Genomic DNA, 21,816 nt, shown 5'->3' with positions numbered 1-21,816 from the left:
AAATACACTCTCTGTGTGCATGTGCATGTGTGTTCTTTTGAGTGTGCAGGGTTACCATGTACATGTAGTAGACATTGAAGTATCTTCCTTAAGTGTTTTTTTTGTTTTGTTTTGTTTTGTTGTTTTTTGTTTGTTTGTTTGTTTGTTTTTTTGAGACAAGTCCTCTCATTGAACCTGGAGCTCACCAGTTCAACCAGACTGGCTAGCCAGCAAATGCCAGGATTCCTTCTGTCTCCATATCTTCATTGTAACGACTACTGGCACAGGTCACCATGTCTCGATTTTTATGTGGATGTTGAGGAGGAGTCACTTTACTGAATGAAGGAGATCCCTAGCCCCAGAAATAGCAATTTTAAAAATCAATCATTTTAACACATAAAAGTCACTAAATCGACTCTTACATGCTCAGGAATAATGGTAGGAAAAGTCCAAGACTTCACATCTTGCTGTTAAACCATCACTTCTATAAGAGCAGGGGACTTTTTAGTACAGTGAAAATATTGCAACTCATAACACAGTAGTTTCAAATATGAGTCAAAGTTTGGGGAATTGTGTATGGTGGATTAGGGATGATCGTACACACCGTATTAAGTGTACTGGCTGTGTGCCCAGAAGCAAGCCTACAGGAGAACTGTACAAAGAAGCACAGCACAGGTAAGCTCTGCACCAATACACTTCAAATTTATTATATGTCTGAACATCTGGCTGACAGGCAATCAGAAATCTTTTACTGCTGCTGTTTTGTTTTGAAAACCCTACCACATTCAGTTATGTGATCCTACTGTGCATTGCAATCACAGTGTAATTCATTACCAGCCAGTTATGTAGAGGGATGAGCTTACTTGGGACCTTGGTCTTTCTGGCTGAGCTATTGGCTACTATTGATGGATCCTGGTGGATGGGGACTCCTTATCTCCCCATGTGTATCACTGGTGAGCCCACCAACCTCTGAAGGGCAGTTCCAAACTTATGTTCCTCCAATGTCCCTGATGCAGTTCAGTGGGTCACAACACAACACAACACAACACAACACAATACAAAACAAAACAAAAAGATTTGAATGTGAGAAAGAGACTGGTAAGGAGTTGAAGAGAAAGAGAAAAGATTGGGTCATGAGAATAAGAACAAGACATTTTATACATGTATGGAATTGTCAAAGAACAATTTTAATAGTAATTATTATTATTATTATTATTATTAAAAACTGGGCTTAGATGTGCAAGAATTTTTAGGGGGATTGTCAAAAGAAAGGACACACCAAATGTACAAGCCTTTTGGCAGTCAAAAAATTGGCCAACACCAAATCCAGACACTGTTGCAAATGCCAAGAAGTGCTTGCTGATAGGAGCCTGATACAGTTGTCTTCTGAGAGGCTCTGCCAAAGCCTGATAATACAGATGTGGATGCTCACAGCCAACCATAGGATTGAGCACAGGGACACCAATTGAGGAGTTAGGGGAAGGACTGATGATGCTGAAGGGGCCTTATCTGGCATCAGTGGGAGAGGAGGCCCTTGATCCTATGAAGGCTTGATGCCCTATTGTAGAGAATTGCTAGAGTAATGAGGTGGAAGTGGGTGGGGGAAGCACCCTCATAAAAGCAGGGTAAGGGGGGGACAGGATTGCAAAGGGGAAACTGGGAAAGGGTTTATTTATTGACATTTGAAATGTCAATAAATAAAATATCCAATTAAAAAAATTGACTGAATTATCCATTCTGTGTCCTTAGGATTTCTGGCATCCTAAAGACTTGAGAGGGTTTGCAGTATATCTAGTAGCCTCAGAAAAATATTTTAGGTGGTTGATTTATTTAGCAATTAATTCATGTGTATCTTTTTACTATGTACTAGGCCCTATCATAGCTATAAAAGATATAAAAATAATAGAGCAGATTACCTGTCTATAGTTTTATGTTTTATAAAGGAAGGGATTATATTTGTGTAGTAATAATATATGTGTATATATGTATATATGAAATCATAATCTATCTATCTATCTATCTATCTATCTATCTATCTATCTATGCATCTATAAGATCACAATATATACCAGTATTTCTAATTTGTTTAAATTTTGGATGTGTTTTTAATGCTTTTATTTCAATTTAGGTAATTTCTCAAGTAGTAGCCATCATTATTTTACCCATCACTCAACCTACTTACACCTATACTTTCAAACTATACTCTGGTGGTCCTGAAACTCACTTTGTAGACTAGGTTGGCCTAACCTCACAGAAATCTACCTGCTTCTGCCTCTGGAGTGCTGGGATGAAAGGTGTGTGCCACTATGCCTGTCTATATACTTTCAAAATACGACCTCTTGATTTCAGTGAGTGTGAGCATAGAGTACAATAGATTTTAAGTAGCTTTTGAAAGCAGAGATATAGTATATTACATTTAAAGGGGGGGGGAATACTGATACAACATAGAACAGCAAAAGAGCAAATTGTAAATAATAAATTTCAGTGGCCCAGTCTTGTAGATGATATCCGTTTTCGTCACTTTTCTGTGGTTGTAGCAAACATTATGAACAAAAGAAACTCAAGGCAGAAGGAATTTATTTTGGCTGATGATCCTATAAGGATAAGAGTCCAGCATAGATGGGACAACATGGCATGGTGTAAAGGGCAAGAAGTCACCTGATCTACACACAGGAGTGTGTCATTTCAACCACCACAACATCAGAAAATCAAGAGCTATGAATTTTCAATTTCTGTTTATAATAAGACATTAGCCTATAATAAGACATTAGCCTATCTGCTTCCCTACCTACTGATTTTCCTCTGCAATAGTATATGAATGAGATTTCACAAAAAGCACTAGAATGTAAGTTACAGAGCTAATAAAGTATTCATTGCACAGAAAGAAAACAAGAAGCTGATCTAGGCAGCACCCTGATTCTGAGATCCTGGGGCAATGTTCATGTGGTATTTAGAGTCAGATTCTCGAGTGCTGATTTTTTTCTCTCCCATACATAGGACTGGTTAAGTGTGGCCACTCCTCATAATCAGAGAATGCCATGTCCCAACTATTGTTTTCTAAAAGCAAGCATTTCTTCATGTGAAATGAGCTTATATGATGTTTCCAAGAATTCTTTAGGTCTGTAGATATCATGTTTGCTTTCTTTCTTTAACTCACTCAGTATCAATCTGAAACCATACATTCACTTATAGACTAGAGAAGATACTGTCCTTTTGAATCCCCAATTATGTAAATGGAAATTATTATTAGATCCTGAAAATCACCCACATTGCTGCATTTGAAGACAATTGAAACCGCTCCATTAACTATGAGCTAGCCTAGAGGTAGGGACCAGATTCTGGCGTCCATTCTAACCAGAAAAAAAAATCAGGCAAAGTATTTCTACTTGTAATACCAACACTCCTAGGGAAATGGAGGCAGGAGAGCTTCCATGAGTTTGAGGAATGCCTGGGCTTCAGCGTAGATCCCGTTTACAAGTAGAGTCTGTTTCTCTGTTTAGAAGTGTTTAGTTTTTAGAAGTGTACCCAACCTGAAAAGGGAGCTAAAGCCATTGCTCAATACCCCAAATTTTGACACTTCCTTGATGGTGCATGCATCTGATGTATGACACAAGCTTTGTGAGGACTTGGACTAGTCACCTTCAGGTTCTTAGAGATTTTGCTACAATATCATCAAAGGATTGGACACTGTCTTTTTGTGGGAAGGAGGTCAACTTAATTTTGGGAAGTCTAGGCTTCAATCTTAAATCTCTATGCTTTTTATTCCTGTCTTTTAAAAACAATATTAGAAGGCTGATACTGTTTGTCTACAACATTTGTGTTATTTTTCTGTGCAAATGCTACATTAATTTCTGAGATAATGCCACGTGAATTAGCTCTGCTCATAGATATATCTTCTAACTTGCAGCACTGAGGACTTACTGCTCCTATCCATCAAAACTTTTCATATCTCACATTTCTGTTTTCTTCTCTTTTATTCCCATTCAGTTGGCAGCTTCCTATTCCTTACAAAGTGACTGCCAGTGGACATGTACATGATGATTTACATGGTAACAGTGATTACATTGGAATAACAAAAAGATACATTTAAAATTGTTTTTATACGTTGTCATATGAACGGCAGCAATAAAAAATAGTCTCTTATTGTAGCAGATCCCTAGGGGTGTCACAGAGTGTCAATAGTAGCTGGTATTACAGTTTTAATTCACATGGGGTTGTTAGTGGCCATAAAGGGTTGTAATGTAGAAAGTGTGTTGTTATATATCTGTGCTATATCATATTTCTTCAGTTTTTGGTTTTTTAGTGAGTTGATATTAAATCTACTAAAATTGATAAAATATGATACCTTTGGGCTTGATTAAGGATTTGCAGAGAAATCATTTCTGTGTCCAGCAACTAAAACAGAAGGTGCTTTTTGTTTGACAAAATCACAACTTATTAATTCACTACACAGTAGTGAGATTTCTCTGGTTTTATTTTTTATTCTAAAATCACATGATTTGTCAAATTCTGAAAACTGGCAATGCAGGTGAAATATCCTTTCTTTATCTCTGTCTTCCTCAACCTCATGAGGTTTTTTTGCACTGGGGTGTCAGCATCCTTTGTTCTTTAGACCTGTCTGCTCAGCATTCCTTCCTTCTGCACATTGTCTTTGCCACTTCCCTGCCTCTTATGACTGAGTAGGACTTGAGCCCGACTGTGCATCCCATGAGACCCAGAGCTAGCTTAACACAAAGTTTCTTTATCTGTCAAATTGCTAAACTCATGAGAGTTGGACTGGCATTCAGAGAATTACTCTTGGTATTCTACAGTGCCCATCAGCACACCTCAGACTCTGGGTTAGTGATTATTAAGCTTATCCAGGAATCAGAATCTAAGATTGTGTGTTTGTGATTTCATGTAACTGAGAATTAAACATGGACTCTCCCACATACTAGACCAGTGAGTACATTTGTAGCCCAGAGTGCATTTTAGAAAGAAGTCCTCTCTATAGTTTTCATGGATAATCTAAAATTTGCTAATCATCATTACCACTACCACCACCACCATCATCATCTTCTTCATCATCATCTCATCATCACTATTTTTTTCTTTTTGAGATAGGGTCTCACTGTAGAATCTTGGCAGGCCTGGATTCACTATGTATTCCAGACTGTCCTTGAACTCACAGAGATCTGCCTGCCTCTGCCTCTTTAGTGCTGGCAGAAAAGGGATGGGCCACCATCTATACATTGCTGAAGATAATAGAATAGCAAAGTTTTGTGTTTATTTCTAAGGCAAGGTTCATTTCTTTTATGTAATTCACATGGTAAAATAGAATGGACTGGGGCTCCATCAGAGTCAGGACCTTAGATTTTGTGCACACAGAAGTTAAATTAAGATTTTAAGCATGAGTAGTGGGATACCTCTGACATCTCAGTGAGGCAGGCAAGAGTCTGAGTAGCTAAACTATGCATGGGTTCAGATTATTACCGATGTCCTACTTTGACACATATAGAGTTAAGAAAATAGAGATGGAATATTAGAGTTAGATACGAAACTGCATGACACAGATCACTTTCTCGTTTCTCTCCTGAGAACACCCTGTCCTATCAGGGAGTTGAGAAGAGTGAGGACTCTGCTGAGAACACCCTGTCCTATCAGGAAGTTGAGAAGAGTGAGGACTCTGCTGAGAACACCCTGTCCTATCAGGGAGTTGAGAAGAATGAGGACTCTGCTGAGAACACCCTGTCCTATCAGGGAGTTGAGAAGAGTGAGGACTTGAAGCTTGCTGGCAGTGAGTGCAAGATTGAGATTTCTTTTACCTAAGCCCTACAGTCTTATTCCCAGTCTTATTCCTCTTTTACTCTCTCCCTTCAGGTACTTTTAGCTTTCGATACATGATGGCAAGCCATCTTTGTAATCTTATGAAAAAGCAGTGCCATGTGCTACGGTATATGAGACACATCATTTGTGCTGTTGGTGTCTGGTGATTTTAAATGAGGTTTGTAATAGATAATAAGCAGTGTTAAAGAGGGAAGCACAAGAAGACAAACAGCTGTTGTCATTCCTTCTATGAAGTTCTCCAAGCCCTTTCTTTCCATCTGTGGAACACACTGCCTGTTAAGCTGGACTCTTTTCCTGGCATTCCATGCTCTCCGAAGGGATCATCTTCAAGACAGAGGTGTCATGTGTGTTACCATTTAGTCTAGCACTTTTTAAATCTGTGTATGACTCAGTTTCCTCAAAGATAAAACAGAGCTAATATTACTGCAGGTCTCAGAGACTCATTGTGAGAAATATGTAAGCAAACAACTCCCACCAGGAATATGAATATGCAAATGTTGAAATGTTGACTTTGACTTTCTAGCACCTGAGTACTCTGCCATTGTTGCTGTCCTCCATAAGGTGAACCCTTCGAAGCTAAGCTCTGAAAAGCCTGTGTTATTCAAAGGGGAGGCGGCTCTGTATATCTTACTATTAATTGAAGTCTCATAAAGTTAGAAACAGAGTTGCTATTGCAAGTGCATGTGGTTCTCCTGTGGAGGCCCTGTGGGTTGACGGTGAAGACTGGAGCAGAGCTTCTTCTTTTCTTCTACCACTGTGCAGACTGTGGCAGCATCCAGCATCGGGCAACACACATTGGAGTTTTAATATTCCCTGTCAGTTTTACACATACAATCATAACCTCTGTTAATACTATAGGCTATGTGTTCATTATTTTTAAAACTAATTTTTGGTCAGTGAATACAATACTGTTTTGATGCACTTTCATATCCATATACCATTGGGTTTTGGTTCATACTTACCCCCTACCTACCCACCATACTCTGTCCTGTGGCAAAATACAACAAACAAACAAACAAAAACCTTCGTGCTCTAACTGAGGTAAAATAAATCATCAGTTATTGTTTAAATTTCATGTGGAAAATAGAAAAAGAAATCAAATGGAATTTGAATTTACCAAATGAAGCAAGTCTTTGCAGTGCAACAGCTTCTGGATCATTCGATTTTAACTGCCAAGTTTTAGGGACTGCTCAGCTGTGCTGGGAGTCTTTAAATAGGTTATAGCTTCTTACAAACACAACATGAAAGTTACTGCTGCTTTGGCACAGATTCTGGCATTTGAAAACATCATCATCTTTCTCTGTTATACCTACCTAAATTTAAAGTCTCACGAAGGCATCAGAGTGATCCGTTTATTTGTAAAATATCCACCAGACCCTTTAAATTAGCTTCCTGTAAAAACAACAGGAAGAGCTTATTATGCCTCTAATAGAAAGGTAAGCCAATCATTTGATAAAATCATCTCTCATACTATCAACTAATAGCTGATATACTACAACATGGTGTTCTGATTTTAATTTATAGGAAAGAGCTAGAAATAATGTAAGCAAAATATGCATATTTAATTTGGTAGTTGATGTTATAGCTTGAGAAACAGGCTTCTAGAAAAAAATTAAGCAAGGTAGACTGCTATGTGAGAATAATTATATCATGTAATTTGCATGCAAATACATTTAAACTAAAGAACAATTTTAAATTATTCGTACCATAAGGTTGACTTTGTGTTGCCATTACTCCCTACATAAAATATATGCTATAAATCATGCTTTTAATGCAGAAGAAAATAGTTGAGATGAAAATATATTTTTCTCCCAGATGTGCAAAATGCAATGAATATTCCACATCAAGAGAGGTAACTCTCAATTACAGCATATTGGAATTACCTGATAATACATTATATGCAAGCAATTTAAGCAAAATGTGCCTCTTTACAACAAATTAACTGTTCAATGGATGTATTCTTAGCCTTCCTGTAAGGTAATAACTATTTATTTATAAACTATAAAATATATAGCACAGTTATGCCTACAGCACTCAGAAATCACCAGACTATATATTCATTAAAGAGTGGTAATTACTTTCCAGATATTTTGCCTCCAATCTTTTATTGACCTCATAATGTAGTTGCTATGCTTAATAGACTGATGCAGCTGTTTGTGTAATTCCTCCCACAACATATGAATTTGCAGTGTAAGTTCAGTGATAATTCAGAGAGGCACATTCTCTGAGAGCAGAGCAAAAGGAGCCTGCCTGGCATAGGGAAATATCCGTTGCTTGCCCCAAGGATGTGAAAGAGGAGTGAGAAAAAACGATGTAATGTTTTTATGGTCATTTATGTGAGACTGTTAGTGCCATGTGGTCTCCATGGGAAAGTGTCTTTTTCGAGGAGAGTGACTAAAACTTTACAAATTCTGATAGAGAGGGTATTTGTTGAATTTGTGTTCACTTCCTTAAAGGAGCTATAGCACCCTTGTAAATCATTTTGAGCTAGAAATTATTAGAACAGCCAAAGTGATGTTTCTCTTTCATTTGGGAGGGTTGCTTTTAAATTAGTGAGCTCCATATCATATCATTTTCTGCCAATGTATTTTTTTATTTCTGAGAAAAGATATTGACATGAAATAATGTCTGAGTATAAACTTCATTGAAAGAGTAAGAAAAATTGGAAATGAAATTTATTCAAATTAAGCTATAGGAATTTGCAGACAGTGATTACTTTCCATTACTTTTGTAAGCTTCAGAAGTATTAAAATGATTCTATAGTATCTATACGGTGTATGTGTATTCACATACAAGTATTTGTATGAAACATTGTACAGACTTTCTGAGCATTTCAGATGGAGGGGTGAAAATAGATGAGAAACTACTTAAAATCTATTTTGGAGTAAAGTGATTCATATTTACTTTGCTATATTGATTTGAATCAAAGCTTCTTCTAATTCTTTTAAAAAATCAGCTCTACCCTTACTTTGTTTATGTTTATGAGTGTGCTACAGATGCAAAGCGTATTCCAATAACAAATACACTGTTCTGACATCACACACTTTAAATAAGACTACCATTAGGAAATCTCTAAATTACACTTAGAAAGCAACCTCGCTATGATCTTAATATTTGGCAAGCAGAAAAGAAATGGTTTAAGCAGCACCTAAAAAATATATTATAACCAATACTTTGATATACAACTACTTTAAAATCAGGGTGAGACTTTGGTCTAGAAAACACTAATCAGTGTTTTCTGCTTAATATTAGTTTCATATGGTCGTATCATTTTTTATTAACATTGTACAGACATCCTGCACATCCTACCCCTTTTGTTGCTCGAGGCTTTGGATTCAAAATGTCACAGCAAATTTTACGTTCACTAATAGACTGAAAATTGCACATTACATTAGTAAGAGTGAACAGGAGTGTGTTATTATGCCAAGATGGCAAAAGCTGGCACACACAACAACACTGGAAATGACATCTTAGTTATTCTTTGTCTCCAAACAATAACAAAAGGGCGAAAACCGCAGGTGTGTGGTGTTTTTGTTTTTTTTTTTTTTCTTTTTAAAGTAAAGTTCACTTTTCTGCAACTTCTCCATATGTATTGTCAAAATATCACATTATACAATTCACTGGAATTGAACTTACTGCTAAATACCCATTAGGCTCCCAAGAGATGCCTCCCATTAATTGTTTAGTGAGAGCTCCCTTAGGCTATCACCAGGGAAGCACATTAAATGCACAAGACGAGAAGTTGACAGAGATCCCCATAGAACAAGAAGCATCTACCAAACTCACGACATCTCCAGGAAGCATCCGATAAAGCAGTGTTAAGGATGTTCATTTGGGGCCAGGTAGTTTTTCTTCTTTTTTTATTTCTAGGGTACAAGCACGCATATTTTATGGGAGGAAAAAAAATAAACAATGCTATCAAACCATTAGAAAAGGAATGCTAATATGTCATGAGCAGGGTTAGTTTATATGGTTTGGTTTTGAGGACCTGATGTAGTTTTCACACAGAGGAAGGATTGTAGGAGTTAGAGATGGAGAAAATTATGTACTTGATAATGTAATAGTAACAAAATAAAGAGTGAAAGAGGTAAGCTTTTTTTTTAAATAAATGGGAAGAATGTGACTGGTGGAAAGTGTTCGGCTAATGGCCAAATGGGCTTGTGGAGAGAAAAAGTGAAGCCGCGAAATGAGTGACAGTGGGTTCCGGCAAAATATGTTTTCATGTCTGTCTGCCACATGCTATTGAAAACCTTTCCCTTTCTGAGTACAGCACAGACTGTTATCACTCCTCTGTTTAATTACAATCGCTGCTGAAGCCATTGTACATCTATTATGCACTATTATGTTTGTTTATTTCACATCATTGTGTTTAGAATGTTTCTTAAAAGGAAATGTAAGAAAGCAAACAAAATGTGCTCAAATGTCTTTAAAAGAATCCTTTTGCTTGTATTACTCTAAAATTTCCACTAGAGGGGGCACTAGTAAAACAAGAAAGGGGCCTTTTTTCAAAATTGTGTTCTTTTTCTCTAGGAGGTGAATACACCTCGCCTTCTCTCATTTCCAGCCATAACAGAACACCAGAGAAAGCAAAAATGAAGGGACCTCTAGATATTTAACATGCGTGCATTAAGTTCTGTTTAATATTTTTTTTTCTAAATGTGCTGCAGCTAAGTAGCCCAGAAAGCAAAAAAACTTTTGGTTAAATATAGATAGAATGCCATGTGCATTTATATTATGACGGGTGAAAGCTGAACTTAAAGAGATAGATATCTTATCTCAAGGTTTTACTTTTCATGAGTCCTGATTGTTCCATAGGTACACGCATGATGAGGATTAATTTTACAGGTAAAATTGAATTTACCCAAGTCCCAGGCATGGCCTTTGCTTTTCAGCTTGTGATTTCAATCATGGGAGAAAATGACTAATAAAAAAAAATAGCATCTCTTGTTAATAAATCTCCATGAAGTGCCAAAATTTGCCAAGCATTGTAAACTTTAATGTGAGTATTGTTTTGACGCTATGTTTTATTACTATTAATTTTGCATCAAGTCATATTCACTAATGCAGCTTTCTGGAGGCAGAGAGAGCTAGCACTAGCATGTATCATGACAGAGGTACCACCTGGCATGGGGTTCAATACCCTGAGAATTAAGGGCATATTCCAACAGGAGCCTTAATGCAATTGCTAGGAGTTCAATGCAGTCACTCACTTCCTAATTTGTAACACGGATAGAAAGTTTAATTGTCAAAACTTGTAAAATGCCGTGCTGCATCAGATGAAATAAAACCACCTGTCCTAAATCCTCACCATAATGATTGGCAGAAGATGTATTCAATAAATGTTAACAAAAATATGTTTCTTAAATTATTCTCATCCATCGGAACTAGTCACTCCGACACTGAGTTCCAGTTTCATTTTATGCTGTCTTCTCTCCTTAGGATTTCTTTCAGTCTTTTGTTACTTTGTCTTCTGCAGTTTTTTCTGCAGAACAACAGTATTCCTTACCCAGAAATGTTATGTTTTTATATTTTTTAGGCTTGAGGTAGTCAGATATGTGCTTAGAAAATTATTTTTTTATTTCTTTTATCACTTAATTATTAATTAAATAACAAATTATTTCTTTGTCACTTGAAAAGGGCTCTGAGAAAAAACAGCCATCCTGTGCTACTTATCAGAGCCATTAGAACACACAATCTGGAATATGTTCCTAGCAATGACTTAGCACAGATGCTCAAGCACACAGAAGCCAGGGCTCAAAAGAATTACAGACATGTCCAGAGTCACAGTCTGTGAGGGGAGCTGAGCATCAGTGGAAACTCGTTTCTGTGTCTTTCTCTCCTCTGGCTTTAAAACCTTGCATTGTAAATTAATCATTTTATTTTTGAATTTTAAAATGAAAACAGAACAGATTTTGGAAGAAGAAAGATAGAAGGTGGCAACATGGCTCGGGCTTAACAAGCAGTGGCACAGCACTTCAGAGTTTATAACCTGCATCTCCACAAAGTCTGACAATGATTGAGCTTTGGTGATGGGTACAGCGTAAATGTTCTCTTACATTTTTCCTTTATCCCTTTTAACAACTTCTTTCTCTCTGTGTTCCTAGTTCCGGTGCAGGCCCACAAGTCATTAAGCCGGTATGGATACACCACAGCTGTTTGCAAGTCATCTTTAAGAGTACTGTGCTCAGGAGTTTTGAATTACAGTCCTTCCCCCCCCACCCCACCTCCATTTTGCTGTTTTTTTTTTTTTTTTTTTTTTTTTTGACCTCAGATTTGTAATGGACATGAAGAGTTGTGATGGCATTTGGTGCCTGGGGCAGTGTTACCAACATGCAGGCATCTCATGACACCATCATCCCTTTGATCCCAAGAAAGCTAGGCAGAGAGGAGGGGTGAGAACCTTACTTGATCTCTAATTCCCTGTGGTCAGCCACTTTTCTCCCTCTCTATTTCAGAAACTAGCTTCTGACTCCCTTGGGATGAGTGTGGCAGAACTAAAATTTCTATCCCATAAAAACTATGATGTTGTTGTGGTCAGAAACCTCAATTTATAGGTCCTTGTAATTAAAATCAGCAAGTTCAGGGCCACTCATTCCCTTGTTTGTTTATTTGTAAAAATGTCCTATGCAAAAATATTCTTCCATTGTCCAAATACTTACTAGGTGTGGAAGTGAATTTGATTTTCTTTTGCCACTGCCCTCTGTTATCTCTCAACCATAAATTATGTTGTAAAATATTAAAGATGTTTTTTGTCAATATTCAACCAATGATTCACTTCTAATTGTTTTGATTGATTTGTTTCCCCTAAATTATTCTGAAACTGTGTCTTTGAGCTGTTCTGTAATGTCCAGGTGGAAATTCTCAACTGATGGTAACACAACACACTCAAAAGAATCATCGAGAGGTTGTGTGCCACTTGCTTAGGAGGAATGGAAACCTATGCTCTTGTAATAAAGTCTCTACAAGGGGCCAAGGGATATGGCTCAGCCTTGTAGAGTGTGTGCTCCTCATGCCCAAAGCCCTGGTTTCAATCTCTATCACTGCTTAACCTGCTCCTGATGCTGCATTCCTGTAAGCCCAGCACTTTACTAAGTCTAGATTACTTTAAAAATATTACGTGTTCAGTGTATTAAGCTTAACGAAGATCCTATGCAAAGCGATGGAAACCAGCAAAGTTACAATTTTGGTGGCATTTCAAAATACACACCCTTTCCAACCAGTCTCCTATTTCTTTAAGTTGAACATTTTTTATTAGTTTTCAGTCCGTTAGCTGACTTCAGAGCAGGGGTCAGGGAGAGAGAACCAAGGGTTACCTGATGTATCTGCAGTGTTTCCCTAACCAGTGAAGTAACTGGGACTCATTGTCACAGGACCCCAATTAATGGGCTGGAAGAGTGAATTCTGATGGGGAAAAGAAATAATAGGTTGAAACTAATACCCCAAGACAGGCAGAATATTGTATTGAGGTTAGCCAGGGGGCATTGGGAAGTCAGTAGGCACCAGAGACTGAAGAAAAGATGTGTGTCAAAAGGGATCAGGGAGCCAGGAAAATAGACGTGGAGCTCAGATATTAACCTCAAAACAGAGGTTTACTTTTTAATTTTTCATTTACTTTTTAATTTATGATGTAGCCTTAGCATGGATGATGTATAACATTTTCTGCTAACCCATGATTCCACCATGTCTACTGGACATAGAGGTGAGCTTGCCACAAAGTAAAACATCCAAAAGGAAGGCAATGCAGCAACTTCACAAGCCAAATCCGCAGTCTATTTGCCTCTTTGCCCCAGCCAGAGCCTCTTTCTGTCCCCTGGCAGATCCTTCCCCTCTGCCTTCAGAGAACACCATGGCCTGGAAAGAGCTGAAACGTGGCTGTGGGGATGGGGGTCCATTTCCACCCACACAATTGTCAACAGGTTTGCACACCAGTATCTGCTACGGGAGAGCTGACAGACTAGGAGTCAGCTGTGGCTCACACTCAAAAATAATAATAATAATAATATCCACTTAGGGGCATGGAATTATTTATCACTGCTGGTGGAAGTTTTGCCAAAGGCAAAAAAACAAAAAAACAAAACAAAAAAAAAAAAACAACAAAAATCCAAAAACAAAAAAAAATGGAAGGAAGGAAACATCCGATGAATAATGTTCTCAGTTCACAGCCCATCATGTGAGCGATTAACTCCGTGACCAAAAATAAACAGTATTCCTGTTGTTACCATAATTATTCTGCTTTTTTAAGACATTGGGAAGTATAAAAATTAGAAAAGTCTCAGCGGCTGACAGACTATGAATGAGTAAATTTTACAGGAGAACGCTATGCAATATTCCTATGTCCTAAATGCCTTCCCTTCCTCACCTCCTACGGTCCGTCCTTGCTGCCTTCCCTATCTTCTTCATATGGTTATGTTGAGGCTGATAGCAAGGTGGAAATGATAGCATAGATGCCCGCAGGAGTGTTAATAAAGCTTACAGCTGAGGACTCTGTTGGTCATTGACAGGCAGACATAGGTATATCCCCAGAGTGTGCACTCCGTTGAGCTTCCACCCCCACCTGGCGATTCACTCATCCTTTATGCAGGAAAAGGGAAACAGCCCCTCATCCACTTTCTCAACTCACATCTGCATCCTGAGGTTGGATCCCCAAGCTGGGTTTTGTGCACTTTATTGGATCATTCTCTACCTCTGTGTATATTTGACATTGTTTGTGCTCTGGGAATTTTGTCTGCTTTAAATTGTGTGGTTTTGTTTTATAAATATTGATTCTGGGACCCACCTCGTTTCTTCCTTTTTTTTTTTAAATCATTTCCATTTTTTTTTAATTAGGTATTTTCTTCATTTACATTTCAAATGCTATCCCCAAAGTCCCCTATATTTAAGGCAACCCTTCTAATTCTTTAGGGCAAATTTCTGAGTTTTTCCTAGGTTTCCAAAATTACGAATTTCATGAAGGTTTTCGGATCTTAATTTTGATTCATGAAAGTTAGAATAATAATGTTACTGCAGGATATATTCCATTATATTTTCTCTTCTTTCCTTCCTTCCTTCCTTCCTTCCTTCCTTCCTTCCTTCCTTCCTTCCTTCCTTCCTTCCTTTCTTTCTTCCTTTTTTCTTTTTTATTTATTTATTTTTTGGATTTTTGAGACAGGGTTTCTCCGTGTAGCCCTGGCTGTCCTGGAGCTCATTCTGTAGACCAGGCTGGCCTCGAACTCAGAAATCTGCCTTGCTCTGCCTTCCAAGTGCTGGGATTAACGGCGTGCACCACCACTGCCCAGCCTGTTGCATTTTCTTCTTTTCTCTTATTTCTTTTTCTTCTTTCCTTTATTTATCTCTTTTTCTCTTTCCCCACTTTTCTTCCTATAGTTCCTTCCCATTTCTTATTTTATTTTCTCTAATGTCCTTTTTTATATGAGTTTACTAAAATGTCATACATTCGGTATCTGGGAACTCTCAAATGATCAAGGCATATACGGTACCAAGGATGAAGATGTTGATTATAGGCTTTAAAATTAAACTAGTAACCGTCCCAATCTGTGGCATGAAGCGGTCCATGCTGTGCTGTCAGCACCAGCAAGGTGAGGAATGTGGGAGGAACAGAAGGCCCAGTTTGCACTACTTGAGACCCAATCTCAAAAACATTCCATTTGCTACATTTTCCCAAAGTAAACTATAAACCATACATACATACACCTTCTAAAATTTAAAGTTCATCTAAAACATGAGTCTTTTCTTTTTCACTGTTAGAATGGAATTTTTATTCACTTTAATAGTATAAGTGTGATTACACAATTATAGTCTATTCTATTAGCATAGCACTAAGCATTATTTCCTTGAAAATTTAAATCTACAAGACACACATTTTTAATCCATTATAACCTGCTTTCTAAAGATTAATAGTATTTGGAGATGGTTTTTAATTTTTTTTCAATATTAAAATATAGCAGGGTATACACACACACACACACACACACACACACACATATATATATATTGTGTTTTCTTTTTTCTTTTTTTTTTTTTTTTAATGTGTACGTTTTATTAAGTGTCCATGGAAACTGACCTTTATTGCAATTGATTTGGAAAGCCACTGGAAGGTTACATTAGAGACAAGTGATAGAACCCATTTTTTTTTATTAGGTATTTTCCTCGTTTACATTTTCAATGCTATCCCAAAAGTCCCCAATACCGACTCCCCAGTCCCCTACCCACCTACTCCCCCTTTTTAGCCCTGGGGTTCCCCTGTACTGGGGCATATAAAGTTTGCAAGTTCAATGGGCCTCTCTTTGCAGTGATGGCCAACTAGGCCATCTTTTGATACATATGCAGCTAGAGACAAAAGCTCCAGGGTACTGGTTAGTTCATATTGTTGTTCCACCTATAGGGTTGCAGTTCCCTTTAGCTCCTTGGGTAATTTCTCTATCTCCTCCATTGGGGGCCCTGTGGTCCATCCAATAGCCGACTGTGATCATCCACTTCTGTGTTTGCTAGGTCCCGGCATAGTCTCACAAGAGACAGCTATATCTGAGTCCTTTCAGCAAAATCTTGGTAGTGTATGCAATGGTGTCAGCGTTTGGAAGCTGATTATGGGATGGATCCTGCATATGGCAATCACTAGATGGTCCATCCTTTCGTCACAGCTCCAAATTTTGTCTCTGTAACTCCTTCCATGGGTGTTTTGTTCCCCATTCTAAGGCGGGACAAAGTATCCACACTTTGGTCTTCATTCTTTTTAAGTTTCATGTGTTTATCAAATTGTATCTTGGGTATTCTAAGTTTCTGGGCTAATATCCACTTATCAGTGAGTACATATTGTGCAAGTTCCTTTGTGATTGAGTTACCTCACTCAGGATGATGCCCTCCAGGTCCATCCATTTGCCTAGGAATTTCATAAATTCATTCTTTTTAATAGCTGAGTAGTACTCCATTGTGTAAGTGTACCACATTTTCTGTATCCATTCCTCTGTTGAGGGGCATCTGGGTTCTTTCCAGCTTCTGGCTATTATAAATAAGGCTGCTATGAACATAGTGGACCATGTGTCCTTCTTACCAGTTGGGACATCTTCTGGATATATGCCCAGGAGTGGTATTGTGGGATCCTCCGGTAGTACTATGTCCAATTTTCAGAGGAACCGCCAGACTGATGTCCAGAGTGGTTGTACAAGCTTGTAATCCCACCAACAATGGAGGAGTGTTCCTCTTTCTCCACATCCTCGCCAGCATCTGCTGTCACCTGAATTTTTGATCTTAGCAATTCTGACTGGTGTGAGGTGGAATCTCAGGGTTGTTTTGATTTGCATTTCCCTGATGATTAAGGATGTTGAACATTTTTTCAGGTGCTTCTCTGCCATTCGGTATTCCTCAGGTGAGAATTCTTTGTTCAGCTCTGAGCCCCATTTTTTAATGGGGTTATTTGATTTTCTGGAGTCCACCTTCTTGAGTTCTTTATATATATTGGATATTAGTCCCTTATCCGATTTGGTTTAGGTAAAGATCCTTTCCCAATCTGTTGGTGGCCTTTTTGTCTTATTGACGGTGTCTTTTGCTTTGCAGAAGCTTTGCAATTTTATGAGGTCCCATTTGTTGATTCTCGATCTTACAGCACAAGCCATTGCTGTTCTATTCAGGAATTTTTCCCCTGTACCCATATCTTCGAGGCTTTTCCCTACTTTCTCCTCTATAAGTTTCAGTGTCTCTGGTTTTATGTGGAGTTCCTTAATCCACTTAGATTTGACCTTAGTACAAGGAGATAGAAATGGATCAATTCGCATTTTTCTACATGATAACCGCCAGTTGTGCCAGCACCATTTGTTGAAAATGCTGTCTTTTTTCCACTGGATGGTTTTAGCTCCCTTGTTAAAGATCAAGTGACCATAGGTGTGTGGGTTCATCTCTGGGTCTTTAATTCTATTCCATTGGTCTACTTGTCTGTCACTATACCAATACCATGCAGTTTTTATCACAATTGCTCTGTAGTACAGCATTAGGTCCGGCATGGTGATTCCACCAGAGGTTCTTTTATCCTTGAGAAGAGTTTTTGCTATCCTAGGTTTTTTGTTATTCTAGATGAATCTGCTGATTGCCCTTTCTAATTCATTGAAGAATTGAGTTGGAATTTTGATGGGGATTGCATTGAATCTGTAGATTGCTTTTGGCAAGATAGCCATTTTTACAATGTAAAACATGAGTCTTAATAGTTAGGAAATTCTAGGTTAGGAACAGAAAATTGGTGGCCATTGAGATAGTTTTGCAGGTAAAGTTACCTATTTCAAACCCCAAGGACCTGAGTCCATTATCCAGGACTCACATGATAGAAAAAAGAGAACTGACTTCTTCAAGTTGTCTTTTTACCTCCACACATACACTATAAAACACACAAACATATGCACATACACACGTGCCTGTGCACACACAAATACACAACATATATATTCCTACCCATATCTGCACACACATAGGATAAGGAAAAAAGATTTGAAAAGTAATAGAATGTTACTATCTCATAAAATGTCCCCCAGGTGAAATCAAATGATATGATATTTTTAAAACAACACTTAATGTATATTTTTGTTGTCTTTGTTCTGTATTTTCATTGTGCTGGAAAATACCTAACTTATATAACTTTTGCCTTATATCTAGAATCCCAGTATAATTTGATGAGAATATATAAAGTATTTATGAAGAATGTAATATACAATTAAAGACAGCAGAACAAATTACCAAATATTAAATCCTAAAAATAGTATCTGTGAGAAATATCTTTAAAAAGTAGTCATAGATTACTAAATGCGTGAATATGTTAATACTAAGTCCTAAAATCTAGAAACTTCTGGGAGCCCTAAGGGTTATAAAATTTATTCAGCATCAATAACTGAGCTTTAGTGCCAGGTAGTTTAATTTATCCATGGTATAAATATTCCCATAATTCCCTACAGAACCATAGTGTGTTCCATGATGAGACAACTGCAGGCCACAGAGGGTTTGCTATAGCATCATGTATATTATACCTTAAATTTCACAATACTGAAACACAAAAATTCATTTATACCTAATTCTGAGGTAAATGACTGTTAGATTATAAGTCTAACGTAGATTATTGCTCTTACTTTGAACCTAAAGTAGAAAAAAAATACATTCATGAAAGGAAATTGTGCATTTTGTCATTAAGGAAAAAAAACCTATGAAAAGCTTATTTTTATGCTGGGAGGATGGCATCGTGAGTAGAGCATTTGCAAGGTAAGTTTGATACTCTGAGCTCAGTTACCCAGAACCCACATAAAGGCAGCTACAGGACCACACTACAAATTATCTTTTAGCCTTGACACGCACACCATGCACAGCAGTCCCCAACTGCTGCTTGATAAAACTTTCCTGTCCAGATGCAACACACAATCTACTCACTCCAGATCGGGACTACCATGATAGACCAAAATACAAATACTACCAAAGTCCAACTTGACTAGCCAATAAATTTTGTGGGAGTTATTTGTAGGCAGAAATATGGGTGAGAGGTTACTTAAAGGAGCAGAAATGACACAAAGATAGCTGCACTGCCAATGCTCACCCCAGCATGGGTGGCAGTTCACAAAAGCTTAGACACTCTCGGAACACACTGCACAGCCTGCTGGAAGCTCAACAGGTTGGAGAGTGTCCTTTCCAAGTGACTCTAGTCTAGTTCTCTTCCAAGCAGCTTGGCTGGTTTCTACTTATTTCAGCAGCTGGCCTGGTCTTAGCCTTCTTTGCAAGTTGCTCTCTTTCAGTCTGAGGGGTACTCTCTGCTCCTATAGCACTCTAGCTATGAGGGGGGCACCTAGAGAATCTGGACAGAACAGGGACCACTTGATGCTATTTTGACTTGTTACCTGGGTTACCTGTTTAAAAGAGCTTCCTTACAGGACAGAATGTTTCAGTCATGGAGGAGACTGACTACTCAGGACATACATACATCACATCATCATCTACAACACAACCCCTACAACCTAAAGCTCAGAGAACAACCCCTGAAAAGGGGAGCAGAAAAACTGTAAGAGTTCCTGTGCCTAGAAGTGTTGCAGGTGTGGCTGCTGTGTCACAAGTACATCAGTAGGTGACAGGGAGGGTGAAAGAGTGGGAGGAGGGGAAGAGAGGGATAAGAGCGGTAGGGGGAAAGGGAGGGGGAGTGGCTATGTCCATGTTCAGTGTTCTAATCTCTGAACTTCTGAATGAGGTTCAAGCTTAACAGGCCCTGAAAAAACACAAACCTGAAAGGATCACCAGTTCATGTCTGGGGCCCTGGGCATGCTGCTAGCCTGAGATTACCACCAGTCCTGTACTGAGCAAGCTTTGGGGCACAGATCATGACTGGGATGTCCCCTGCCCAGTGCTATAATGCCTGTGTGGGGCATATCACTCCTAAAACCACTCCTGAGATGACCCAAGATGCTCAGAGACCCTAACCACCACTAAGAGGAGTGAGTAAGTGATGGAGAAATGAAAGAGAAAGAGAAACAGAAAGATGTGGACACAATGAAGAGAGACAGAACTGGAGACTCAGTGGTAGTGAGGAACAGCCTGATATGACTAGCCAGTGATGCCACCTAGGGCCAAGGCCACATTTGGGTCCATGGCCCTGCAGCAGCGGGGGTCTATTACCACCTCTATTACTACCAAGCTCCAGGTGGACATCTCTGATCTGGGCTACCTCCTGGGGACATGTTGATGTCTGAGGGCTGTGCAGATCTGGCCCTGTCACTCACTTGGGCATCACTGGAGAGCTGGTCCTGATGGTATGGGAACAGGCGAGCCAGCCTTGACGGTGTGAGCAGGGGAGATCTGGTCTTGCCACTTGTTTGCCATGAGGTCTCTCTTCCTCCCTTTGCAACCAATGGGAGGTGTAAGTCATGAGAGCAGGCAAGCTCGCCCTGCTCCTCACCTCCTGCAGCACTCATGAAAGCATGCCCTGCACCTTGTCTAAGCAGCAGGGTAGAGCTGGCTCTGTGTGTAGGGTTGCTAGTGAAACAACCCTGGGAGTGGGAGAGTGGGAGAGCCCGTGGGCTGACCAGCTCAGATAACTCTCAGGCCCAGATCCAGGGCTTTGACTTGTCCCACCCTTATATCTACCCCGTGGAGGAACTACTGGAGTCCATGACACAGAGAAACAATGGGAGAATAATTCCACTGAGGTTCCAGTATTAATAGAGTAGCAGAAGCCAGGAGCCTCAGTTCACACTAAAGCATCATTGCAATGAACATTTGCAAGTAAAGAAGTGTGGACAAAAGTGTATACTGTGGGACACACTGTAACACACTACAGCTTCCACAATGAGAATTTTTTCTCTTTTGGCAGTGGGAGTTGCCAGGGTGGAGGGCAGGTATGAGGGAAGGGATTGGGGTACATAATGTGAACCAGTAGAAAGTTAAAAAAAAATAAACAAAATACAATTGTAAGAACCAGAAGGATCAAGAAGTCTGTGGTGAGAGTGTCTCTTCTAGAAATGGCTTCATAAGTAAGACCTGATTTGAATATATCACTATCAATATACACAGAAGCATGGGCCCCAGAAAATTCATGGAGTCCCATCCCTAGACAAATAACTACAGGCAACCAAAGACTTCTGAGAGAGGGACAATTAATTTCTCACAGGGATGAGTGTCCTTGTTGGTTCTCCCATAAAAGTGTTCATACCTGAAATCATATATATATATACATATATACATATATATATATATATATATATATATATATATGTATACATATATAGCAAAGGTAGACTCAGGATGTTGTATTTGTATACCTGTGCATCTCTCTGTATTTGGAACAATCATACAGAGGAGGATAGCTCATCAATATGAGAGGAAGTGAGGTAACACGGGAGTACTTGGAGGGAGAAAAAGGAAAGGGGTATGGATGTGGTTATATTTTGATTAAAAATATAAAATTAGTAAGTAAAACAATGGCTTATTTCCCTGAGACAAACTGTCTCAAAGTGATAGCATAATGTAATATCTAGTAATCACTTCTCTGCATTAATAGCA

The 21,816-nt window shown here is 38.6% G+C and overlaps 1 pseudogene; it reads left to right on the top strand.

The window, feature by feature from the left end:
• The first annotated feature begins 19,834 nt into the window (after positions 1-19,834).
• LOC115032504 (small nucleolar RNA SNORA17) lies at positions 19,835-19,910 on the top strand (annotated as a pseudogene).
• Positions 19,911-21,816: the final 1,906 nt, after the last annotated feature.

This window comes from Mus caroli, unplaced genomic scaffold, assembly GCF_978045245.1.
Source record: "Mus caroli unplaced genomic scaffold, Mus_caroli_1 scaffold_1, whole genome shotgun sequence".
Taxonomy (NCBI): Eukaryota; Metazoa; Chordata; class Mammalia; order Rodentia; family Muridae; genus Mus; species Mus caroli.
This window is presented reverse-complemented; position numbering and strand designations above follow the sequence as displayed.